The sequence below is a fragment of the Sorex fumeus genome, unplaced genomic scaffold (genome assembly GCF_029834395.1).
Source record: "Sorex fumeus unplaced genomic scaffold, SorFum_2.1 ptg000128l, whole genome shotgun sequence".
NCBI lineage: Eukaryota > Metazoa > Chordata > Mammalia > Eulipotyphla > Soricidae > Sorex > Sorex fumeus.
This window is the reverse complement of record NW_026606185.1, coordinates 35,692,144-35,707,191: the sequence shown is the minus strand read 5'-3', so window position 1 is coordinate 35,707,191 and position 15,048 is coordinate 35,692,144.

The window sequence follows — 15,048 nt, the reverse complement described above, 5'->3', positions numbered from 1 at the left end:
AAACAATGTGAGTGAGGCTTTCATGGGATAAAGATTAAAAAAGCAAGTGCCATACAATAACAAGAAGGAAATAAGGCATGATGCTATGAGAATCATTTCATTCCCAGATTCAAGGGATCTAGGCCAAACAGGACCTTAATTAAAGTTCAAATGAAAACAAATGAATTCTGAGAACTGAGGGTAGTAGAGGGATTCAAGACCTGGCTAGTGGTCAGTCTAATTAATTCAGCAAGGAGCATGAGGGAGCAGTGAGCATGGTAGAAATAAAATCTAGAGAAAGAAATTTCATGGTCCAAGAATTTAGTGGAGAAATAGACTAAGGGAGGTTGAAGTTCACATGTTGCTTGCCCATGATCGTGGAAATGCAAGTGAAGAATAAATTTAGAAATGCTAAGATAAGAGAAGGATCACCAACAGAGAGAGTTGTAGCATTTTATTTAAAAAATTTAAGCTACTAAATAAGTAGAAATTTATATGATTACCAACATACTCTTAACCCAGTACCAATTAGTACCTCACAGAATTACCATGTAAAATTTTTTCACAGGAACCTCACAAGTTATTTAAACAAAAGACAAATACTATAAGATCACATTTATATGTAAATCCTAAACAGTCAAATTCACAGAAGCAGGGAGAATGGTGGTTGCCAGGGATAATGGGGAGGGGGGAATGTGAAGTGTTGTGAGAGGTTGGTCAAAGGGCTATAAATTTTTACATAACAAAATCATTTCTGGAAGAAATAAAAGTCACCTTTATTTCAAGAACAACAGAGCTCTCCTTACCTGGGGAACCCAAACTAAACTGAATTACAGCAACTAGAGGGGGGGTGATTTATACAATTTTGTTTTGTTTTTTGGGCCACACTCAGCAGTGTTCAAGGTTTACTCCTGGGTCTGTTGTCACACCTAAAGTTTCTCTGGAGAACCCTATGCAATGGGTCAAACGCTCAACAAGTACTTATCCACTGTACTAACTCTGCAGTCCCCATAGAATATTTTTTGAAAATGTATTATCTCTTTCATGTCAAGATAATCTAGAAAAATCTTTATTAAAGCAATATCTTGGGGATGGGTCAGTTGATCCACGTCCTGTGGTGTTTGGTGGTTACATTCTGCTCTGGGCTTAGGGCTGTTCTGGGTGGTTCCAGGCATGGAGCAGAGGTTGGCTGCATGTAAGGCAGTACCTTAACCCTGATACTATCTCTTAGTCCTATAAAAGAGATATGACCTGATATTCAATTCTAAAATAAATCATGAGTTTGAATAGGTTATAATTTTTTAAAATAGCTTAGTATAATAATCATTGACTAGGAGAGCAATCGTTAACTAAAGTATCATGCTTAAGTGAACAAAAGGAAATCAGGTTGGAGTCACTGAAACTTAGAAACTCAGGGAAGGGGATTGGAACGTGACCTCTGGGGAGGGGCGCTGCCAACTGGGACCACTATCTCTGTGGCTGAGGTGCAGTGACCATGAAGTTGGCTCTGCAAATGTTGGGAAAGCTGCCAGCTGGAATCAGATGCTACTGGAGGCAGGAACTGCAGCTGCCATGGTACAGAGAACAGATAGTCTCTAAAAGGTCCAGTCCTTTTCCATTCTTAGAGTTCATCTATCTCCCCCTGTTGGCATATGTGTGGTTTGCAGAGTCCTGTGGCACATAAAAGTGGTAGAATTCAAACAGTGTTCATGCAGGAGCAATAAACAGCAGCCAATATTAGGTACCTAGTAGAGACTCAGCAAGTCAGAAGATAGGTAAGGTCAGCCAGTGGAAAGCAGAATATCCTGTTCTCAGCTCCCTACATCTGAAGGTGAGTTAGCACCAGGCAACAGACACGATTATAAAGCTAACTCTTTAGAAAAGACCTTAAGCTTTTTAAAATCTGGGTTGTAACAATGCATAGATATTACCCACACAGATTACAATCATCTATCCAATCTGCATTACTTAAGCAAAATGGGGAGCAAAAATGAAGAAACCATTTGGCTTCCTGCTAATATTTGAAAATGAAACACAGCTAAAAAATAAGACTAGGACTCCATTAAGGTGACTGCAGCTGACTCTCCGTGTTCTAAAGAAGTTCAGCCTCTCCTCTGCAATTTGTCCTTAATAAGCACAAAACTTTTTGTGAGCCAGGGAGTCACTTTTCCAGATGAAGTTCAATTAACAAGTTGCAAATACATTGGCTATGCCTCAAACACCTTCAACGGTTTCCTGAAGTCCATGATGACATCCAAAGCAGTCTTCAAAGTTGGCCTCTTGGAGCATGTTTAGTCCTACAAATCAAAATGCAACAAGCAAAAGCATGGACATTAGTATTCCAATGTGCTTAAAGCCAAATTCTAAATCTGCCTTCCCTTTCTTAGAAGAAGCCAGCAAAGTCTCCTGACAGCACGGAAGTTCAATGTTTGGTTTCTTAAGACACTTTTCTTGTTCAGTGTCAGACTCTAAGATTACTGAACTGTTAGGGTTGGTACCACTAATACATGTGGTTTACATTAATGCTATTCATGATGTTTATCTTAACTCTGCAGGAAGCAGCTCACCATATGGTATTCATGTTTGTGTGTTGCTAAAATACAACAGAATCCCCATTCTAAAGAAGAATTCATCAATTACAATGTAAATAAAGCACATGTCTCTGAATTTGTTATTGCAAAGGCCATTTCCAGAGTAGAAATACCACAATACTGCTCGCAGAATTAGATATTAAAAATTAAACAATCCAAGCCTGCTCCAGGAGTTGGGAATCTGATCATACCTGCAAAACAAAACAGATGCTTAGAAGGAAATTTCACATGAGTGAGAGTTTGGTGGCTTCAAGGAAGAGAACGAGTGATTCGGTGCAAAAAGGGTAAATTTCCCCAGCACCTTCCTAACGGAGGACATTGTGCTCATCTCAGGCGGATACTAAGTGGTGCAGTAAAGCAGCAAATTAGAAGAATGTAAATTCTTTAGTAGGAATTGCACGCAGGGGAAAAATGCCTCCTAATGCTCATATTTGTTTTCATGTAAATAATGTACACTCTTCCTAAAATCAGACTGGCACAGGCCTAAATAAGATGTCAAAATCAACAATAGATAATACACTGGACTTCAAACTGTCAGGGACACTGTTATCTTCCTTTGTGGGTGCATTTCTCGCTGGCAAATGAGCAATATCTTTACCCACTGTTGAAATCCAGCAGTTTCGCTCTTTTGCTTCCTCTCATTCTTGGTAGGCATATGTGTTCTTTTCTTATTCTCATTCTCTCTTTTTCTCCCTCTCTCTGATTTCTTATTACACTAAATTGTGTGCTAATTGGTTGAGTGATCCCAGATGATATCATTTCTATTTTAATTGGTGTAACTGCTATTGTTATTCCTTCCTCATCACTCTGTGTGTTGCCCTTTGCATACATCTGATGCCCAGAACTCTCTGGGAAGTAAATCAAAGTCCCACTGTCCCACCAAGGCTTGTCCAGACGTAGCTCAATATGTGAATCAGGGTGGCCAGTGTTCTCCACCATCAGTCAGAACCAAGAGAATCAGGACTAGAATTCATGGCCTCATCTCCAAAATCAGCTTTTTATTAACCTCACCTTCATTTTCTGACACACCATACCTGAACATTTAGCACCTAATTGTAATGTGACTTATACTTTCTACTAGGGACATCTTTTTAGGTAGGGTTAGTGCTTTAACCTTCGAAGAAAACTTCTCAATGATAAGAGTTGTGCATGGTTGCTTCCTGAGCGGTCCTGGCAATAAGGATGATCCAGTTCCACCTCTAGGGGAGCTCACAACCTGGGAACCAAGACAAAGGATTTAATAAGAACTTACAATGCAGTTTAGAAAGCAGTTTAGCACTTAGAAAGCAGTTTAGCCCAGATCCCAGATAGGATGCTTAGGACCTGGAGTGTTTGAAGAGCCCAGAGTTTCCTGTATAAGATAGAGTGAAAATGGTCAACGTGTGGAGGGAAATATCTTTAAAGCCCTAGGAATCCAAACATTGATAAAACAAAACAAAAACATCCAGAGAGATAGTACAGTGGGTAGGGTGCTTACCTTGCATGCAGTGGATCAGATTTCATTCCCTGCAGCTCATATAGAGGCCTGAGCACTGCCAGAAATAAGCCCTGAGCAGTCAGTTGGCCCCAACACACACACACACACACACACACACACACACACACACACACACCAAGAAAAAAGAAAAACAAAAAATGAACAGCATATACTCAAGGCCTATTTGCTTAGGCTGAATTATAGGAAATCAACTCTCAATCAAAATTTTCTGAAATTAAATAATAGAGCATTTTTCTATATTATGAAATGCGTATTTCCCAGGCAAGCTCTCAATGATTTACTCTTTTTTTTTCCAATGCCAGGGATCAAACTCGACCTCACACATGGAACTCATGTGCTCTACCACTGAACTACCTCTCTGGCCCCTAGTTGACTTTAAAATGCTCCTCTCTAGTAGTAATTGTTAGGTAACTTTCATCTCACCAGAGGGAAGAAGTTCAGTGGCCTGACTAAGAATGTACATTCTAGGGGACAGTTAGATTTTGAAAGTCTCTAATGGAAACTTTACCCTCCCCATGAGATTCTAAACACACTTCAGCTATCTTGATGGCTGATCAAATCTAGTGACTTTCTTTGTTAGAGCAAGGGATGTGAGGAATGATTTTTCACTAGTGAAATGACTGGTGATCAAGATGTGTATACTGACCGAAATATTGTGCAGGCATCCTCAGTCATGCATGCTCAGGGCAGCAGAATCCAGGGAGCCCAATAGCCTATGCAATTAGAAGTGGTGCCTGAGGCCAGATTCAGAAATTGTCCTGGGTCCAGCTGCTGACTCAGAGGATTCTTCTTGTCTGAATCTGGCTGGAATGTTAGCTGAATCCTGCTGCTAAATTATTGCCTCTCTGTCTCTAGCGAACCAGCCATGCAAGGAGCTACTGGAGTCCTCAAGCCACCCAGCACCAAGGCTCTCTCAAGCTCAGGAGCAGGGGATACGACTCTCTTTGTGTTTCCTGATCCAAAACATTAATCTGTGAAGCATAATTAAATCTGAGTCTTGCTGTTACTAAACCTCACATCAAGGGAATTCCACCACTTTTCAGCTATTGAAGGCTATCAATATTTCTCCAAAAATTTTAACCAGCATGATCAAATTGGTTCAAATTAGTTCACAGTATCCCTCTAGCAGCACTCCTAGCATAGTCAGAGGGATGAAGTGGGTAGACAACTCAGGTTGTTAATTAAATCAAGCTTTGGGAGATATGGCTTCTTGGTAAAGCATATGCCTTACATGTATGAGGCTCTGGGTATGATCATGGGCATCATCCCACTCTGATGAATATGATTTTTCAGTGCAACATTCTCCAATTCAGCATTACAACAAGAAAAATCAAAGAAGAGCCATGGCATCATGCTCAGAATGAGTTCTACCTCTAAGCAGGTATAACACTGGAATTCTATCCTACTCTTTGTATTTAAATTCCATTAATGGGTCCTTGGGTACTTATGGTGGAAGAGATTCCATAGAGAAGAAACACCCCTTTCCAGAGGACCCTTTAGCTAACAGAGAGGCAAAGTCCCTCCTATCTCACTGATGATTTGTGACAATTTGCCTTGTGATCCAGATTTTTGAGTGCCAGTAAGATGTTTACTTTACCAGACCATGGTCCTCAAATTTGTCACATATCACAATTCTCTGGAGAGCTTGTTGAAACACAAATCACTGGTGAATACTCAGAATGTCTGACTCAGAAGACCTGGGATGGGACCTAAGAATCTGCATTTCTAAAAACTTTCCAGGTGAAAGTGATGCTGTGGATACAAGGACTATTCTGAAGGTGTGTGGCTAGACTCCTTTCTTTCTCCTTCATCATGATGCATCCAAATATGAAAGCTAAATCTATGTATAACACCTTTGCACCCAATTTCTCATGGTGAAGCTGGAAACTATGCATTCTTATCACAGATTCAATAAACAGATTAATTTTCAGTTAACCTTAAACATTTTTTTCCTTGAGAAATATCTGGCAGTGAGTAAAGCAAGTTGCATTTGGGAAAGTTTTACAAGGGTAGATCGCATTTTGTCTAGAATATTATGTTCGGGAACAGGGCAACTAATTAGTCTCAATTTCAGCACAAAAGTTTCCCTTTTTAAGAAACCTCTCAGCCCTAGGCAAACAGGATAGTGGTTTCCCCCCTATAAAGTTTGGAGTTGGTAATTTTAGATAATAAGGTCCATGCCTTCCCTTTAGACGCTACTCATATGCTGCCCTGCTTTACTGGATACCAGGCTCAGGAAGACAAAATAATATACACTCCAAATTCTCACAGTATTTGAGGAAGAATAATAAGTAGCCAACACATTTTCTTCTTATGTATGTCCTTTAATTGAAGGTGTTTCTATACCAAACTTCGAAGAACAAGACATTGCTTTGTAAGAATTGGGGGGCTGAGAGATATTGGGAAAGAAGAAAACAGGTCAGTTCCAGTGAAATATCTGCATAATAAGGATTTCTAAATATGTCCATAAGTAAAATGTGTCACTCACTATATCACTGTCATCCCGTTGTTCATCAATTTGTGCAAGCGGGCGCCAGTTACATGTCTATTCCTCCCAGTCCTGAGATTTTAGCAGCCTCTCCTTACTCGTCCTTTCCAATGCTTCCATATTGGAGGCTCTTTCAGCGTCAGGGGAATGAAACCCGTTATTGTTACTGTTTTTGGCATATCAAATACACCACAGGGAGCTTGCCAGGCTCTACTGTGTGGGCGGGATACTCTTGGTCACTTGCTGGGCTCTTCGAGAGGAAATAGTGTAAATAAGTAAAATGACTAAGAAATAACAGAATAAAGAAAATAGTTCTTAGTTGGACTGAGTGGTAATAAAGCAGAGATGGCAGAATTATTCAGAGAGGTTGCATTTGAATTACCTTTCCATTTCTCATGGTAACCTTCCTTGAGAGGGAATGCTGTAGAAATCATCAGTAAGCAAGAGGGGCAGAAAATGTGAAAGTGAGTAAGAATGATTGATAGAAATGGCCCCTGAGTGGCGAAAGAATCGAATGGCATAGCTAGAGAAGAGAACCTTGGGTAAGGAGAAAACTTTTTCTTCAGAGACCAGGAGAAGGCCTGTGCACCTCTGAAGAGCCTAATCTTCCTGTGAGAAGACCATCAAGATTCTCATTCCTCTCTCTCCCTTAAGTCCAGATGTATCCCATGGAAACCTGAGATCATCTCATTTCTCTGAGTCACCACTGACCTAGTTATAAAATGGAGATAGCAATGCTTACCTAAGCAAGAGTGATAGTACAGTAGGCAGAGCACTTACCTTATACATGGCCAATCTGTGTTTGATTCCTGGCACTACATGTGCTACATGTGGTCCTCTGAGCCTGCCAGGAGTGACCCCTGAGAGAGAAGAGGAAGAAGTAAGCCCTGAGCACAGCCAGATGTATATCGAAATGAAATTCTTCTAACAGTGCTATCTGCATATTACCTCTCTAGAAAATTCTAATCAATTTTGCATAGAATTTTAGGGGGTTAGCTGACCATTTAGAACGCATCCATGGATTTTCCCAGATAAGACCCTTAATATTTTGTGACTAATTTTTATTATAATTTAGGTAAATGGCAAGTCACTGAACCCTCATCAATGTGTCCAACACCCTCTACAACTGTCCCTTTGTCACCTCTAATCCACCTCTCATCTTGCTTTCCCTCATCTTTCTCACCACTGCTTGGAAATCTGAGTTAAGATTTTCAATTTTAAGGCAAGATTCCATGAAGTAGAATATGCCATCCAATTCACTGAGATTTTTAGGAAATTGTACAAACAGAATACACACACATACACACACACACACACACAGACAAATACACACTTAAGTTTTCATTGTGACTTGTGTACTGGTATATGCTGTATTTCTCAACCCTTTTCTGACAATGGCTCCCTTTCTATCTTAGTTTCTTCCTGTGGTCACCCCACATCCTACTGGTTGGTTACCTAACTGTGTCCCTCTCATTTAGATTATTTTTACCAGTGACCCCTTTGGGATATCCTAGGGGGCCCAGTGCAGCCATAGGAACCCCTACTGAGAAACACTGCTCTAATACAAATAACATTGGAACTATGGTGTGTGATATTTTAAAGTTCAGATGGTACAGCGGACAAGGGATCTGACTTGCATGGAGTCAACTCTAGTTTGATCCCTAATATTGCATATGGTCCCCTGGGCACCGCCAGAAGTGGCCTCTGAGCACCTCTGGATGTGATGAAAAAAAATAGAAAAAAATTTTTTAAAAAGATATATTTGGAGTCCTTAAAAAAATAAAACTAAATTAAAATAAATTAAAATCCCAGCCCACTCAGAGGAAATTCACATTTTAAACTAAGGTTTATAATAATAAAAGAATGTAATTAAATTTTAGAGTGACCAGCACATGAGGAACACTGGCAGACAGGAAGGAATTGAGGCTTTCCTGCTTGTCTTTGTGGTATCCCTGAAGGCACCCCCATGAGATTGCTGCCTGCTTTTTATTTTTTCTCCTCTCTCAGCAAAGCCCTGGGAGGAAGGAAGAGAATGATTAGTATTATCCAATCCCACAAAGACAAAGAGAGAGGAGTTATTGCTGCTCATCTCTTAGGACCTCTCTACCCTGCCATCATCCATTCCCCTTTAAACAAATGCTGGTTGTCATCAAAATGATTATTATGACTATGCAGGCCAGATCCTCTGATGAATCAAAGCAGATGAACACTCCTCTCAAGTAAGGAGACTAAACTATTCCCAGGTGGCCTGATTTATTCCCTGGAAGTTGTGGTTTCCCAACTGGAACCATAATCGCTGAAAAGCATTCCCTCGTTGCATTCACATGGAAAGTTAACCCTGAAGAGTACGTATCTCTGGAGCAAAAATGCAGGGTGCATACAGGTGCACATGCAGATGAGCAGAAAAGAATGTGATGCTCTCCCATGAGCATCCCTACAGCAACAGCCCCAAACAGGAATAAACTTAAGCATTTACTGGAGAGCCCCATGACTTGTTTCTTGGCTTGAATGTCCAGGGATTTGTATACCCTAGCAGACCCTATGGATCTGCATTTGTAACAAGCTCCCCAGGAAGACTAGACTTCTGAAGCAGCCATTACTCTCTGAGTGACAGCTGGCACCCTAATCAGACACCCCAATCAATGTGACTTCAATCCCTCCACGCTTCTGTTATCTCTCCCTCCGTGTTCTCTGCTTCCACTTCCTTACTATGCTGTCTGCTGGAGAGATCTTTCTGAAAACAGCACATCATTCTCTTACTGAAAATAATGTTAGCAGTCGATTCCAATTCATTGTCCAGAAGAAATACGTAGCATTCAGACCAAATGGGCTATTTCTTGTTTTACTTTTAACTCCCAATATTGAGTCTGAAATGTACATTTTTTAAATATTTATTTCACTCGAATCACTGATATTTACACTACTGTTATTTATAGCTTTTCATGCATACAGTGTCCCAACAGCACACCCTCCATTAGGTGCCCTCCGTTCTTTTCCCCACTGTCTTGGGGTCCCTCCCAGCTCCTCTCTACACCCCCAACCCTACACCCTCTGACTTACATAATTGAGCTTACAATGAGCTCAGAGTTTCTCTTTTGGCATTTTTACCCCTCCTTTCAGAGAAAATTTGAAGATGTTCAAGACTTTGCTAAGTCATATAAGGAGGTCAATGCACTCACACTCACTAACCAGCTCTGACTCTTGGTTTCTCCTTCACTAATACTCCTGCCACGGGACACACCACCATCTTATTTTTCAGTCAGGGGACATCAGTATTTTTGCACTGGGACCCTGTTAATAGTCCTGTTGTGCTGGGAGGAGGGGAAATTGAATCATTCTAATTTATGGAGAACAATAATCCACTACAAGACTGTCCACCACTACAAGAAATTTGACCAAAGGGAATTCTGTCCAAAGATTTATTTGAGTAATCACCAAAACAACTGAGAGAAAGGAGAGAGAGAGAGAATGCTGGTTGTTTGGTGTTGGAATATAGCTTCAAATATTTTAGGCCTAACATTGGTTTGTCCTTTCCCCCTTGTCACAAGGAGCTTAGGTTCAGTGAGTCACACCCATCACAATGCCCCCGAGTCACTCCCATTCCTTTCTTTATCTGTAACTACTTCTCTATGCTCTCCTCCCCAACCAGTTAATCAACTTTTCCCCTAATCATAATCTGTTAATTTGTAAGGTCAGATCCTTCTAGGACACTGAACTTGTATTGTAAGTTAATATTGCTTTTCTCCTCTCCTTATGTCTTTTGAATAGTTTACTTTAAAGCAATGTCCTTTTTGTACAGATACAGGAAGACAGTTAATATTATGTTTTGTCACTTAGGATTTAATTAGTTTTGAATATTATTCACTCCCGGGCATCTGCTTTCTCAACTTAAGCCTCAGTTGCCCTTAGTTCCTAACACCCCAAAAGCAGGGTCCCGATGAGGGACTGAATGGACCCAGGCAAGCTGTGAGCTACCCTGGCATCGAAATGGGCCAGGCCAAAGTGCCACGATTCTTAACTATAAGTTAAGAGCTTGATCATAGTCAAATGCTGTCATGATCCAAAAGTAACAACGAGACTAAGACCCTGCTAGGGATAGGAAAGACTCTGGCCTGAACTCTGTAGTCTGAGATCAAGATGACCCCAGGAAAGCAATTCCATAAGCTTAAATGTATCTCTTAATGTGTCCATACAAAATGATTAATATTATGAATGCTTATATGTTTGTTGGACAAGGAGAGGAGAAACATACCCATGGGATTCCGTTCTAGGGTGGGTCAACTTGCTAAATGAGAATCTGTCCTAGAAGCGTCTTTCCCCGAGGGAAAGAACTTTACCCCTATTGATTGTGACCACGGGCTGGAGCGATAGCACAGCGGTAGGGCATTTGCCTTGCATGCAGCCAATATGGCTGACCCGAGTTCGATTCCTCTGCCCCTCTTGGAGAGCCTGGCAAGCTACCGAGAGTATCTCCCCCGCACGGCAAAGCCTGGCAAGCTCCCCGTGACATATTTGATATGCCAAACACAGTAACATGTGTCACAATGGAGACGTTACTGGGCCCGCTCGAGCATGAGGGTCACGAGGACCGTGACCATGAGTGTGACCACACCTATATATAAGCCCCACACCTATATATAAGCCCCAACCCCTCATGCGAGTGGGGGAGGGGGGTAACTAGGCTGTAAGAGTGGGCCAGGGAATCCAGATCCAGATTCCAGAGCCAGAAGGAGAATGAAGAGGGATCGAGGAGGAGAATGAAGTAGCACTAAGGAGGAGGAAGAAGCAGGAGGAGAATCAGAGGAGAATAGAGAGGGGAATGGAATAAACTGCAACTGACACCAACCAGCCTGACCCTCGTTTCCTTCCTTCACCTGCCCATCACCATCTACCTCCCCAGGGTAGGGGAAATGGTGTGAGACTACCGAGCAAGGCAGTGAGAGAGATATACCGTTGCTGTCTTTTTGTGTTTACACAGGTTAGTTGGTTGGTTGATTTTTGAAAGAAAATTCAAAAACCAGAGAGATAGTACAGGGGTTAAGCTTTGCCTTGCATGCAGTCAACTCCATTCAATTCCCAGCACCCAGGACATTTCCAGGAACAATTCCTGAGTACAGAGGTGGAAGTAAATCCTGAACACTTCCAGGTGTGACCCCAAATCAAAGAGCAAATCTGTAGTGTAAAAAAATTAGATTTCCCAAATGAAAGCATCAGAAATTCTAAGATATCCTTCACCTCAAAAGTGTGGCAGGCAAAGGTATATGGGTCTTTGTGACTGAAATATTCAGGTGTTCTCAAAGTTGGGATGGCAGCAGTCATGTCCACGGACCACCTCCAGCACCTGTATGCGCACCTGCACAATTAACCTGCTCAAGCCATTAAGTGAAACCTCTGGACAAGAACTGAGTGCTGAAAGTAGGTAGAGGATATGATAACCTTTATCAAACATGATGCCCAAAAGTAAAGAAAGAGGAAGAGAGTGAGAGCAAATGTGTGTGTGTGTGTGAGAGAGAGAGAGAGAGAGAAAGAGAGAGAGAGAGAGAAGGAAGAAAAGTGTCTGCCATGAAGGCGGAGGGGGAGAAAGAGACTGGGGATTTGATGATGGTAAATGTACACCGGTAAAGGCATGGTGTGGAACATTGTATTGCTGAAACTCAATCATGAACAACTAACTGTGCTCCTCATGGTGATTCAATAAAATAATATATATATTTTTTAAGTATGGCAGAATCCTGAAATTCCAACATCCTACTTTCAGCCCTGCCTCCACATTCTGGCCCCTCCACTGATCACAAATCACAAATCATCCTGTTATTCGTCGATTGCCTCGAGCAGGCCCCAGTAACGTCTCCTTCATCCTAGCCCTGAGATTATATTCAAGGCTCTGTAGGAGAATGAGACCCATCATTGTTACTGGTATTTGGCATATTGGGTACGCCACGGGGAGTTTGACAGACTCTGCCGTGTGGGCAGGTTACATTCGGTAGCCTGCCAGTTTGTCCAAAGTAGGAATGAGATAATAAGATGTCATAATAAGATGTCGCGTGGCCGCATTTGCGGCTGCGCAGTTTCGGTAGCTGGTTTTTATGGTCACTGAGTCTTGGCCGTTGATGGGATTACACGGTGCCAGGGGGCCAGTTGGTGGGTGTGACCCCCGCCTATTGGAATTTGGAGGATCTGGGTGGAGGATGCTCGGCCCCAATCCGAGTAGGCTTGGAGATCTCGGCCCTGGAACCCGCATGGTTTTGTCCCTCTGCCGGTACCTTCATGTGTTCGGAAAGTGGTCTCAGCATGGTGGTGGCTGGTCCTGGAGGTCTTCGGCTGCAGGAGCCCTGGTCGGGGCGGGGAGGAAAGCTCAACCCGCTCCCCTCCAAGGGGTCCCTCCACTGATAATCAAAAAAAATCACAATTTTCAGGAAAATTATCTATTAAGCTTTAGAACTTCTTTTCCCAACAAAATTGTGGACAGATACTTCTTGGTCAGTTGATCACTTTGAAACCTAGGTTTATTGCAGGATTTAATTATTTATTTATTTAAATAAATATTTAATATTTAATTAACTTAAATAGTGCTTAACAATAGATATGAGAGCTGTTCCTTCAACACATATGCATACTAATACACAGAAATATATAATAGCTGCACACACAGGAAATTTAATTCACTGCTAAGAAATCATAGGTATATTTCTATAAACAGATACACACACAAGAAACTTAATTCACTTGCTACTTTAACAACCTCATTGGTACTCTCTTATCTTTCAAGAATGGTATGGTCCACTGCTTTTATGGCCTCATTTAGCATCTCAAAAGGGGCCGTTCTTTGTTGAGTCGGGTTACAGCATGACTCAGCCACTTAGTTAATCTGACTAATTAGCATTTGGTTGCTCATTAACAAAGTTAAAAACAAGGACTGGGGCTCAACACACATTTCAGATTTCCAAACAGACCTTTTCAATGTCAAGGATATTTGTTGCTCTCTAACCTTGGGGAATGTTTGGCCCGGTTAGTACCTCAGAAGCAACGCTCCTACTGTCCTTAATAGAGAAGACATCATTTTAAATGGTCCCCTAAATTGTACCATCTTTTCAGAAATACAATTCCAGATTAAAATTCTGTGCCAGAAGAAAAACATTTACCAAACTGTAACCTTCTTTGTGAGCCTCATTTAACTCAGGTGCATAAAGTTGAGAAGGAAGATTTACCTAAAGCTAGTTTTGAGTTTTGATGTATGCTTGAGCGGGAGAGGGGGTTAAATATATTCAGAGCCATAAAGGGCTACAACTAAAATTTAGGTATAAAATTAAAAAATTAAAATTCGGCATTTGCTCCAAGGAAGTGGGGAGAAGGAAAAGAGAAAAAATCAAGAAGGCAGTAAAAGGGAAAGCAAAGTGGTATATAGATTTCAAGTGATGCAAAATTGTCAGTTCTTTCTACATTCAAAAGACTTATACAGCAATGACATTGAATAAAATGATATTTAAGTCACTCATGAATCAATGTGGTTTTCATTTATTCATTTATGTTCAGCATATCTTTGCTGTAAAAATGTGGGGAGTGGAGGCTCGAATCATAGTATGCTTTTCTTGTACACAGCTGACCAGATTCAAACCCCGACACCCACAGGCTACCAGACATGATCCCTGGACACAGAGCCAGAAGTAAATCCTGAGCATAACTGATATGAAACCCTCTCCAAAATATATATATATATATATATATATATAAAATAATGAGCAATAGCAAAGTGGGCAGGGCTCATGCTTTGTATGCAGCTGAGCTTCAATTCTACCTTGGGCATCTCATATGGTCCCGTGAGTCCCTCCAGAAGTGACTCCTGAGTACAGAGGTAGTAGTAACCCCTGAGTATTGCCAGGTATGGCCCTAAAACAAAACAAAACAAAAATTCAGGGTAGGGAAGGAGTGTTGAGTCACTGTGTTGTCTCAAAAACTGCTGACAGGGCTTGTTCATTGAACAAATATGCTTGTATAGCTTGCCCTGCTTTTATACTGATGATTTAGAAAATTTAGACATGATCACTGACATAGCTACCGAGAGTATCTCGCCCACACAGCAGAGCCTGGCAAGCTACCGTGATGTATTCGATATGCCAAACACAGTAACAACAAAAGTCTCCAATGGAGACGTTACTGGGCCCGCTTGAGCAATTCGATGAACAACGGGAGGACAGTGACAGTGACACTGACATATAGAACTCTCCATGAAGGGGAAATAACCAAGAGAGACATAACAGAATGAAAATAGGCAGACAAAGAGAAGGCAAGGGGGCTTGGTCAAGAAATGCGATCCAAAAGAGATGACTAAGAAAATGAACTGGGGTTTTCCTCTCCACTTCCTTTAGTGCCCTACAAGTTTTATTCTCATCTAGGACATTTATCTAATAGTAACTAGGTCAAGGGGTTGGACTAACTATGCTGTTTTATTTCGTTTTTAACTGTTTCTTTTCCAAGTACATATGCAAAAGATT